Source organism: Cupressus sempervirens, chromosome 4 (assembly GCF_028749045.1).
Source record: "Cupressus sempervirens isolate cs-2001-9-10 chromosome 4, ASM2874904v1, whole genome shotgun sequence".
Lineage (NCBI taxonomy): Eukaryota > Viridiplantae > Streptophyta > Pinopsida > Cupressales > Cupressaceae > Cupressus > Cupressus sempervirens.
The window spans coordinates 889,144,412-889,157,555 of NC_143121.1; the positions used below are offsets into that span (position 1 = coordinate 889,144,412).

At 34.0% G+C, this 13,144-nt stretch overlaps 1 pseudogene; it reads left to right on the top strand.

Annotated features, from left to right (window-relative positions):
• The first annotated feature begins 1,674 nt into the window (after positions 1-1,674).
• LOC149564249 (beta-galactosidase 1-like) lies at positions 1,675-6,658 on the top strand (annotated as a pseudogene).
• Positions 6,659-13,144: the final 6,486 nt, after the last annotated feature.

Sequence of the window (13,144 nt, forward strand, 5' to 3'; positions counted from 1 at the left end):
ATGAGATTAACACATGTCATATTAAGGAGCAATCTATCTTGCATTCGTTAATGTTTAATGGAAAGTTATTTTCATTTAACTTGATATCTAGTCGGGAGAATCAAACAAATTAGCGGGAGAATATATTACACTCAATGCAAAGTCTTCAAGCAAAGTCTCCCAAAATGTAGGTGAAGAATAAACAAATATCTAGAGCATTTCAACTTCTAATTTAAAACTTTGGTTGTTTTTACATGAAAACTAGTTTGATTATTTATTCAAAAAGCATTCAATATTGAATTGCATTTGAAGCCCTCTTCTATGTCTGTCTAGGCACATAAATTATGTGTATCATTTTTTTCTTGTAGTATGTAATATGAAATACACACACAGTGATATACAAATGCAAGATGTCAAGAGGTTTCATTGCAAAAGGCTTCTTGGTATGTTGTAGAGGTTATGCATATTTTTTTAAGAAACAACTCATGGTATTAGATTTGCAAGGCATGGTACACATTTTCAATCCAGTGGTAATAGGCATGTTGGTGGATTGATTCCTGTCCTTCTAGCTGATAACTTTGTTACTGGTCCTAGGCTACTCATGCTTTCATTCAGTCAAATGCCCCCCGAATCTTCTAAAAGGCTGGCCCCTACCCCTATGCCCTACTATTGTGCTGGGTCTTCTTTCAGATTACTGTTAAAGGGTGGTGGTGGCTATGGATTTGGGTAAACAAAGTTAATAGGCACTGGATATGGAGATGAAGCTATAGGTTGTAGCATCTCTCTCTAGTTTCTCTATCAATAGATGAACAAACAAAATCCAGGCACTTAAAACTAAGTTGTGTTTGACTGTAATTTTAGTGTAAATGTTATGATGGTAGTTTTCATGTTAGGAAAGTGACGTTTAAATTAATGTTAGTCCTAAGTGTTTCCTTTAAATAAAATAATTTGAAGCTACCTATATCTGTGCACTCTCAGCACATATATCGGAAGCCAATCATTCTACCTGCTATATAATATAAGAATTAACAGAGGGCTTTCCATTTGCTGGCATCTTTTCCACCGAATTGAATGCATGCACTATTTCTCATTGTAGTATTTATGAAGAGCTCCTATTTACATTGAATTTCAATGTCCATAGCATAAAAATCATTTCTCATAGTCCTATTAAGTAAAATCTAGATTCTCTGCAATGAATGTCATGGGTTTTTCTTAAAATTACTTGGTTGTATAGGGTTGCATTTAGATTCACAGTATGTTGCAAGTTCCAAAGCTACTAAAGTTATTTTTGACTCTGTATTGCTTTATTGCTTTTGCAATACTATTTTGAGGGGAGATTTGATTTGGTAAAGTTTGTGAAGATGGTGCAATAGGAAGGATTATATGTCAACCTTCAAACTGGTCCTTATGTCTATGCCAAAATGAATTTTTGATATAATTTTCTGTAACTGATCTATATTACATGCGAAGTTCTCTTCTTTCAAACACCCAACATGGTTTATTAGATGTGGATATTAATGCTATTGATCAATTTTCAAGGGCTTTCTAGTTTGGTTAAAGTAATGTGCCTTTCAAGATGCTTCTCTATGAAATGATGACACTTTTAAGACTTATAAATGCCTTGTATCTTTATAGGATTTTAATGCATAATGTTTGATCCAATTTCTCATATTGAATAAGTGATGAGTACTACATATGGCAATGCAAAGTTTTACATCAAAGGTTGTGGATTTAATGAAGAGTGAAGGGCTCTTTGAGTCTCACGGTGGACCTATTATTATGTCCTAGGTGTGTGTGTGTTTCTTACAACATTACCATGAATTCATGTTAAGGCAATTTTTTCTATCTTAAGGCCACTGATCTTACAAAAGATCAGTGAAACAAGAAGATTTTTAAGTGTACATCTGTATGGAATCAATGAATACCCTGACCTACTAATTCATCCTCTTCACAAGTAGAAAATGAATGCAATCTTGATGAAGCGGTGTTTGGGCTTGCTGGGGCATCATACATGAACTGGGCTGGGATTGGGTACGGGTGTACCCTGAGTTATGTGCAAACAGGATGATGTGCCAAATCCTATGGTGAGTTCTATTTCATATGACCTATTTCTATTTTGAGGCTTGGGGACTTTAATGCCTCTATCAATTGTGATGGTCAGTTTGGAATTATCTTGTGTCCTTGTAATTACACTAAATCCATTTCATCAATTCAGTTTCCTTGAAAATGTACACTTATCCAAACAATTGAAGAAGTGGTAAATAATGTAATGTAAGCTTTCATGTTTCTGAGGTGTCTACATGTTATTTTATGTTCCTATAATAATTCTTTTTGATAATCTGAGTATTCAACGCTTCAACCCTTTTGTTGAATATTGTTGACAGATTAACACTTGCAACGGTTTCTACTATGACAACTTTGTACCTAAAAAACCCTACAAACCATCAATGTAGACTGAGGCATGGAGTGGCTGGTATAGATCATTCTCTCTTCTCAATGCTATTGAATTTTGAAAATTTCTTATATAGTGCTATTTGCAGTAATTAGGCAATTGGTCTACTTGATGGCTTGCAGATTCTAGCTTTTTAAGAAATGATAGTAAAGTGTTTTCTTTTAAAATTTTTAACCAGTGGGTACACTGAATGCCATTAACATTATAATTATAAGTTCACTGTCTACTATTTTTGTAGGTTTACAAAATTTGGGGGTACTACTTTTCATAGACCTGTTGAATATCTGACCTTTGCAGTTGCTCGCTTTATTTAGAAAGGAGGATCATTTGTGAACTATTATATGGTAGAGCTCACCTTGAAGCAAATGGGTTATCCTAGCACATGCCATTCTTATATGGCCTCATTTTTTATATTAATTTAGTTTCTCTTCTTTGTAGTATCATGGTGGAACAAATTTTGGTCGTACTAGAGGAAGGCCTTTCATTACAACTAGTTATGACTATGATGCACCTATTGATGAATATGGTATGTGTTTTCGGGCATGAGATAAGACTTGTGCTAATATTCTTCTTTATTAATAGTGTCAAACTAGAACAGATAATTTTTTTTGAATTACATAAAATTCTTAAAGAGAAATACATTTGTTTATCTTTATAAAAGATGAGGTTTATATCCCGCTTTAAGTTCCTTTCTACCTTAGGGTCAAATTAAATCAGTTGGATCTTCAGTATTTTTAAACATGTAAATTGTATTGAGCTTGGTATTTTTATTCTATCTCAAAAATACTATAAAGTCTTCAGGAATTAGAACATGAACTATTTTTCTTTTCCTTTCTTTGTAGGGCTTCTCAGGAAACCAAAGTGGGGACATCTTATAGAATTACACAAGGCTATAAAGCTTTGTGAGGCTACTTTAGTTAGTGGTGATCCTCAAGTTAACTCTCTTGGAACTTATCAGCAAGTAAGTTAAGCATGTTCATTGGTTTGCTACTTTATAGACTATTTTAAGATTAAACTTTAAAGTGTCATTTGAAAAAGGGGAAAAAAAATTAAGAAGTTGATAATGCTATTATAAACACAATGAGATAACAACATTATCTTTTCAGTCTTATGTGTATTCTGCAGGGCGTGGAAGTTGTGTTGCTTTCCTTGCAAATTTTGATGCAAACTTTGATGCAGCAGTCTTTTTTAACAATCAACAATATCACATCCCTGCTTGGTTTGTTAGCATTCTCCCTGACTGCAGAAACTTAGTGTGAAAATTTATTTATTAAAATATGCTCTCTTCTAGAGTGCATTATATTTCTTCTATACATGGATAGAATGTATTTGAATTACTTCAGTTGCACATGAGTTGCAGAATTTATGGCACTAATTAATTCACATCCTCTATGACAGGTTGTTGTCCAAACAACTCAAATGAAAATGACACCCGTTAAGGGATTTTCTTGGGAATCATTCCAAGAATATGTTACCTCCAATGCGGATAGCTCTCTCACTACAATAGGTTTGCTGGAGCAGATAAACACTACAAGAGATAATACAGACTACTTGTGGTACACTATGAGGTGAGATATACCTTTTCCACATCTTTGTTTAATGTTGTAGTTTTCTAAATGGTTACTGAGGTGAATATTTTATCAAACATTCTTACTAATTAGAGTGATTGCTTTCTATTGGTTTTGATTTTCACAATGTTGAGATTTGTAACTATATCTTAGAAAGGTTAGAAAATTAATTCCATTCTAATCCATAGATCACAAGATAACTTTACTTGATCTCTTGCATGCTTATGCTTTTTGCAGAATAACTTTATTCAGTGTCTTGCATTCATATCTTTTCCATTTTTGGAAATATTTTTCTTGTTGTTGCTTGCTTCTCATTTACACTTCACATTTGACTTGTTTTACAGTATCCATATTGATTGTATTTGAGCTCTGAATGCTCTTCTGTTTTAACAATTTAAGTTTTTGACTCCATTAAATATTAACATGTTACTCTTGATAATAGAGGAATATTTAAGGAAATCATAAATAATTATTTTCCTTTTTCTTCCAAGTAGATCTATTATTTAATGCTTCCTCTAGATTATAAATGTTTAATGTTGAATTGTGGATAGGAAGACTACTTGATGAATAGTCATATGGTTAGTTTGTAACTTTTTTTGTTGAACACGCATCTAGTTTGTTAAACAAGAATCTTAAATCAATTCAAACCTAAGAGTTTTCTTTTGCTGGGCACAAATTGGCAGTTTCACATATTAATACATTTTTTGTATCATGTATGGTATAGTGTTGAAGTTGGTGAGGATGAGCCTTTTATAAAGAATGGTGGTCTTTCAGTTCTTTCTATAGATTCAGTACGTGTTGCATTGCATGTTTTCATCAAGGGAGAATTTGTAGGTATAAGATCATCCAACATCCTTGAATTCAAAGTGTATTTTCTAATTTAGTCTTGTTGAGTCAAACAATCAGAGTGGACTAATAATAGCTAGTTTGGTCTATGTTTTTGTTTTTGGTTTTTGGATGTTGAGACATAGAAATTGAGAATTGGGAGGACTTTTCATGTTGGTTTTATGCTTTTGACAGGCTCTCAATTTGGAAGCAAGGAAAACCCTAAAGTGAGATATCCATCCAGTGTGAAGCTTAGAGTTGGAACAAACATAATTGCACTCTTGAGTATGACAGTTGGTTTATAGGTTTGTTTCAAACCACATATGTTCAGTTGCTTTGATATTTTTGTCTTATTTGGCAGATGCAGAAGTGAAAATATTAGGTGTAGCAATGCTAGTATCTTATTTTATGTCTAATTTCATGTATAAGAATTTAGTCACTAGTTGTTTATGTGAATGCACTCAGATATAATATTACTGGTTGTCATTGTAATAGTATAATTCTTTTCCACATTAGATACTAATTCCTAATTTATTTGTTTATGTTATAGAATATTGGACCCCATTTTGAATCTTGGAATATAGGGATTCTTGGTCCACTTACCCTTAGTGGCTTTAAATTATTTAGATATGATACATGTTTTCGAGAGCACAAATGGATAAGTAATAAAACACGGTTGAAGTCATCAATTTTTGATCAAATATGTCATTTTGTGTCTTCCTGCTAAGCTGGTGATATTTGTACTTTGCTTAATATATCACAATTTGAGCTGAAATTGATTATTTTTCTTTCCAAACATCCCAACAGCACCATATTTTTTCCATATATGTCTTCACAAATTATAATAACATGACGACTCTACACATTTTACCTATGACAAGTGGACCTAGGTGTCTTTTAATTTTTTTCTCTTTAGATCCTAGAACAACTTAAGTTTCTTCCTTAATATTCAAGAATATGAGCATTAGTTTTTGACATAAAGGATGTTTTTTTGGAGTTCAAATGTAAAAGGGTGAATGGCATTGAATGGATTACAAATGTGTGGTACAAATTTCTGGGAGAAATGCTTGTTTGGAATCTTGTGATTTATTATGATTGATAATACAACTCCAGCTCATTTTGTAATATTTTTCTATGTATATGCATATCTATTTTTTTGTGCATGTAGGTTGGTTTGAAAGGTGAATCAATGGATCTCCATACAATAGATGGGCATTCCTCTATTGAATGGATGAAAGGAGTAGTTGTCCCTCAGAGACAGCCACTGACATGGTACAAGGTATGCTCTTGATGTTAAATGTTAAATCTGTGATTGTGTCAGCAACCACGAGAACCATGAAAAGGTTTGCACAGTTACAATTTGTGTAGTTTCTTTAACATTTTTCATTAAAATTTAAATTATTACTATATAGACAACATTTGATGCACCAGCTAGTGAAGATCCAGTAGGATTGTTTTGAGCACAATGGGTAAAGGCCAAGCATGGATAAATGGTTAGAATATTGGATGGTATTGGCCTTCTTATCATGTCAATGGTGTCTGCTCAGATGGATGCAACTATCAAGGAACTTTTCATCCAAAGAAATGTGCTGAAAATTGTGGCTAGCTATCTCAACGCTGGTGAGATTTCTTATATTTTTTGTGTTCAACTTTCTACTTGATGCTAGTTTATGGATGATACTGCAACTTTTGTGGTATAATTTGAATTTAAGAGCTTTAAAAACAAAGAAAGAGCTACTAAGAGGAATATGTAGTTGATAGACAATAATTTTTGTTTTTTAGGTATCATATTCCTCGATCCTGGCTACAACCACCTGGAAACCTATTGGCTTAGTGTATTTTGAATTTGATTGCTTGGATTTGGAATAAATTGGTCACAGATATTATTTTTGTTAAGGGAAGTGTTAGGTATATTACAGTAATTGATTTCTTTCCAAGGCATTTGATCCTTTTGTGATTGCCTCTAAAAAAAGTCAAGCTATCAAGTAGCACTTCTTAAACTTTGTGAGATCGATCTTGACTATCGTGGCATTTGCATATTTTACATCCTGGTAAATCATAAATCATTGTCAACTATCTTATCATTTGTCTATTGTATGACTAGGTAAGATATTGAATCATATGATTGCATAATACATGTAAATTATATTAAATAATCAAATATTCCATATAATTCCATGTAGCATGATTCAGTAGATACAAAAATCTACCACTGAGCACTAGAATAGCCTAGAAATGAGAAATGTATGCTATCATCATTTGTTTTATTATTCTATAGAATAATTCTTATGGTTTAAGTTTTTTAGCATCAATTTGTAATTTTAGTCAAAAATCTCTATATATCTTTTCTTGCTAGATAGGGTTGCTTAGTTTTTATGTAAATGTCTTTGCTTTTGCAACTTGGACTTGAATTCACCACCAATGCTGAAATGTCTCGAATGAAGCCTTTGTTTATGGGAGATTCATAAATAAGCCAGCTCCTTAGCAATTTCAGGTAAGAGCAATTTTCTAGTCAAATAATTAAAACATGAGATTTTGCAAAGACAGATGATTTCTACTACAACCCCATTTTATCCCATGAATGATATGATTATCATGGTTCATCTTAACAACTGTGGTTCATTTTATCCCAGTCACTAATTTGGGTTTTTCTCCAATATTTCCCAAACAACTAGGGAAACTAGAACCTAATTAAGATACCCGTTTGGGATATATACATCCTCCCTAAGTTTCAATATCAACTCTTTTGGATCATACCCAAGATCCAATACCCCTAGTGACACTAAACAAGGCCTACTTCTCTCCCATTTTCAGAGCAACTCATAGCTCCACTTATTCTCTTGTCCCCAAACATTGAAAGAGTCTCTCTAGGGCTCATAAAATAAGATATTTTGAAATCTCCAAGGTTCTATTAGCCATCCAATTCATTTGCCGCCAAACGCTTGGTTCTAGGGTCACTAAACTAGGGCCTGTTCAATGAGACCTCTAACAACATCCCCAAAACAAAAGGACTGCACCAACACTTCATAAATGTCCTCCCCATACATATTCCTTCACCAAATATCATTATCCTTCAAGGAAAGCCCATTCATGTTGACTGGTGCTCACACAAGCTCTTTCACAATCAGCAAATAAACACTCAACACTGCTTCTCCACCAAGATTCTCTATTCTCCTATAGAAAAAAATATATATACAAGTATGCACAAAATTGTGGAAATCTTCCACCAATCACATAGATCATAGAGGGTGTAAGAGTTGCCACATTGTAGAAAACTTCAAATCTAAACAGGACTGTGCTCTACCAATCACTGTCTTACAAACACCAGCCTGATTATTTGAACCTAAAAACTATGAAATAAGGAAGAAAATGCATGAAAAGAATAGGACACAACTTCCTTAAGATTCCTACATCATGATCAATCGAGAGCCAAAATCAACTATCATTTCAGAGGTATTGGTTATGACTGTATCGAAACAGTGGCTAGTTAATAGAGAAAAAACTTGTTTTTATTGCTTCCAAAGTCTATTACATGTCTTATTATTCCAAACACCAACTGTCCATTTCCTTTAAAACTTGACCACCGTCCACTAAATAGCCAAGCAAGGCCAATACCCACTGCTATCTAACCGTAACAGTAACAGTCAGTTATAAACTAAAATTTGTTGTCTAAGTTGACACAAAGTGTCAACTTTAAAAACTTACAAGCATATATGCCTTTAATACATTTCACTAACCTTTTCAAAGGTTTTATAACTTCACTAACCCTTCAAAAGACACCTAAACCCCTTACAAGCCTTACTAGACCTAAATTGCCAACATGGCAAAGTATAATTTTTGAGAACTTTTAGTACTTTTAGAATATTTAATGGCTTTTAGAGACCATATTACATTGGTCCAATACCATATAGGTCTTTAAATCCCATAACTAGGCTAGGATCCACAAAATGACCCTTAATAACCCCTTAGGTGCATTTTAATCTTTCAATACCATTTACCTCTATTACATTGCCTTTATAGTTTTAGGTTTCATTACATCAAAACATCAAATACAAAGATGGATCATAGATCTGATTACATTTAACTCTTAATCTTTCAAGATCACTTTGATCTTCATGAGTCTAAATGACTCTCCTCTCATGTTCTTGCCAGGGTGCCCTACACCATGCATGGTGGTTGCTGGAGTCCATTGAGAACATATGCCAAGAATCTCTTCTTCCTCCAAACAGCCCCTGGACATGCCCAGGTGACCATGCATCAAAATGAGATCTCCTTCATCTTTACTAAAATCAATCTCTTATGGTATCCACTGTAAGTAGAGCTGCAACATTTCCCTTCGGTGTGAGGACTTGTTTTGTGGTTAGAGTGTAGTTTTGGCTGTCTCTAAAAATAACTCTATCCACTGATGTATAGGAGGGAAGACCACTGCTTGTGTGATGCCACTCATAATGATCATCTTGATCACCTTGGATTGGTTGACTCCATACATTCTATCCCTTATAAAATTTCATGTCAAATGGCCCAAGATTGGTGTCTCCAATTTTCTCCCATGTAGAGGTGAAGTTGGATTGATGTGTCATTTCTTGTGTATCAGCTTTCAATTGTGCCAACCTTCATGCCTTAGCACTTTCAACATTTCTAACTCCCTTTCCTATAGTTGCTTGCTCATTTTTTTCTTTCTCTCTTAAGGTCTATTTTTTGAGTTTTGGGCCTCATTTGGCCTATTTTCTTGAGCAAGGGGACAGATCTAAGGCCTCGGGTCCACACATTATACAATTTGGGGCCTACTGCATTTCTTTCTAGTCCAATTTACAAAATCTAGCTTGCACATTTCATGGTAGGGCCTAATGCATTCAGATTTGGGCCCAATTAGAGGCCCACACATTTGGATATTAGGGCCAATCATTGAATAATGGGCCACACATTTGGTTATCAGGCCCTTGTATTTGAAATTATAACTATGTGTTCGATTAGAGGGTAGATTTATGTCATGCCTCATCTAAATTAAGGCATGATTTAGGTCCATATGGTTGATAGAAGCAGCTATAAGTTTAATGCAAACTCAGATTTAGGGCAAACTCAGATTTAGGGCCATGGGTGCCAATTAAAGCACTCATTCAACTAGGATCTAAATTGCTTGAAATTTAATTGAATTAGGGCCTGATTTATCCCTCCAAGGATGCATGTTAGTTTACTGATGGCCTCTCTTATCAACAAGCTTAGAGCCTGGATTTGGGATCACCTTGCCGATTAGGATTTTCCTTGTAGATTTGAGGCGACATGTTTGGATTGGATCTAGTTTAGGTCCTTGTTTATGAGTTTTGTGCCCAGATTTGGGTCTTATTTCATGTGGCTAAGGCCTATATGTTTCATGTTTTGGGCATTCTTGTCTCTCCAGAAAACTAGCAGTGACCCTGCAGTTTTGTTGCAATATGTGTCTGTCAAGATGCAATGCTTTCCATTCGCACAATGAAAAGTAGCTTGACAAAAAATCAACTAACATCTTTAAATAATTGTGTTTTCCTTTTGTACATATTGACTTGATGCCTCGTAAAAGGATAACAGTTGACTATCAGATGTGCATTTTTATAAAAATTATACTGCAACATCTAATAGTTTTAGTTGTGAAATTCTAACAATTAAGTGATAACTTTTAGCTTTGTAAGCAGTCCACCAAGTCTTCCATGTTTTGATGAAAATAAATAAGAGGCAGGGGCAACTAGTCTCCTAGGTTTCAAAAAACTTTGAAAGGAACGACATTCTAGCAAGTTCATCAATGTTCCTTGTAAATGATATAATTGATATTCAACTCTTTTCTAGAAAATTTTTACTCGTTAATAATTATAGTACACCTGTGAAGCTTTAAAAAATGTAAATTTTGAAATATTAGTGATACATCCTTGATACTTCAAATATAGGCATCGTTGTGGCTCATACTTGATATTAGTGATACATCCTTAATACTTGAAATATTAGTGATACATTCTTAATGATTACATTCTAGGGGACCTTGTGTAACTTCCCATTTAAATAGAAAGGTGATAAATGTTTACTATTTCTATTGGCCAAACTTGGAAATATATTGACAGTAAATCAAGTTTTACTTGAGATCTTCATGATCCTCCATTTCTTTAAGTTTATTTGAATCTTACAAACAAGAAGACAATATTGAGAAACCATGTTGAATTGCATGATTTTATTTATGTTAACACTTCCATATGTTGAAGTCGGATTAAGTCTCCTATTCATTTTATAATGTTATTTGTAGGTGGTGGAGGTTCTTACTCGTCTTTGTATTCAAGTCGTGGCATGGGTGGTGGATACTTATGTGGCAATGGCTCATCCTATTATTAAACTGTAAGTATAATTGTTAGAATTTCTACTGTAAAATTTTAGTCTTTGATAGTGAAGTCTAATCTTTTGTTTGTGAGAGCTTACTAGGGTTTGAGTAGTAGACTACATAGTTATCTTATTATGATGTCTCCTTAACACATCTCTATGGCATATAGATATGTGATCATAAGGTTGTCATAGGCTAGAATAGAATCAAGCTCTGAGAGGCATAACTTAATTTTTTAAAGGCAACATTCTTTTTATATGAGAAGAGGCTCTTGTAGCTTGAGTTGGCTGAATGAGAATTGAACTACAAAAATATTATACAAGCTACTAGTTGGTAGCTTGAGAATTTGAAGAGATTCTGGTGGCAGCATTTATTGTTTCATAAATTGAAGATATTAATATCTCAGGTGTGGGAAGGCATAGGATGCAAGATGAGTAGCACATTATTGTTTCCTTGTATCTGGAACTTTGTTATTTTTGTAGGAATTTTCATAGAATAATTCTTGCATATAGAGGTTCTATGCATCATCTCCAAGTGCATATTACAAGTACATTTTAGTATTATGGATCTTATGCTGATCTACAAATGTTTGCATGCCTTTCTAGCACTTTTAATGATGGGATGTTGTTAGATCAGCAAGATATATCTAAGTTTGAACTGGTATATGGCAAATTGGAAGATTTCCTTTGTGATTGCTGCAAAGTGCTTCATTATGCCCTTGATACTGTCAAAGCTTGCCATTAGAAAGAATGTTGGATGGTTTGCTTATAATTGAGATACAAACCAAGTTGGTATAAATGTTTCTATTATGAGATAATTATTCATTTTTAGATTTGAGGGAAAGGCATGTCAGATCCTCTACCGTAATGCCCATGTTGCTATGGAACTTAAGTGGTTTAATCTAGACTAATTTTTGTTATGTTTAGAACAGTGTGAATAATAAAGGAGGGAATTGAACCCTCCCTAAGGTTCACACTTGTTGAGGTCCACTTCAGCAATGGCCCTTCTTGTGAAATTGATGTCTAAAACCTTTCTAATGAGATAATGTGTTGTGAGCTCTTCATCAGTGGGATGGAACGTGAATCCAGGAGGCAGTTGTGCGTCACCCATATCATGACTGTAACTAAAGTTAAGAGCCTCTATTATTGAATTCTCTTCCCTATCACCCATATTAGATATGGGTGATAGGGAAGAGAATTCAATAATAGAGGCTCTTAACTTTAGTTACAGTCATGATATGGGTGACGCACAACTGCCTCCTGGATTCACGTTCCATCCCACTGATGAAGAGCTCACAACACATTATCTCATTAGAAAGGTTTTAGACAACAATTTCATAGTAAGGGCCATTGCTAAAGTGGACCTCAACAAGTGTGAGCTTCAAAAAAAATTTGACCAAGTGTTGGTTGAAATTTTGACCAATGCTTGGAGTTTTCTACCAAGCATTGGTCGAAATTTCAACCAATGCTATGGAGTTTTCTACCAAGCATTGGTCAAAATTTTGACCAATGCTTGGTAGAAATTGACCAACACTTCTGTGCAATTTTTGACCAACCTATTAGTCAAAATTTTGAAAAGAAATTTTTTTACCAATGGATTCGTCGAATTTGGTTAGAATTTGGTCATAAAATTTGACCAATAAAGGTCAAAAAATGACCTCAAATGTACTAGTGAAAGAAAATCTCTTAACCAACTAATCCTAACAGGCTGTTGTAAATCTCTCAACCAAGTGCTTACTTTATTATAAGTTTAAATCCTCTAACAAGGTGAAACCTAACAATCTTTTTAAGCTTTTTAGAGGGAAAAATTTTCACAAGGTAGATCATAGATTATGATCAAACATGTTGTAGCCATAATTGGGCACACTCTACGACTGCATTAGTGAAGATTTGTGGGTGTCATCCCCACCCCAGTTTTACCTTCTTATTGGAGGGTTTTTGGGTAACCAAATTTATTTTCTTATATGTTATTTACTTTATG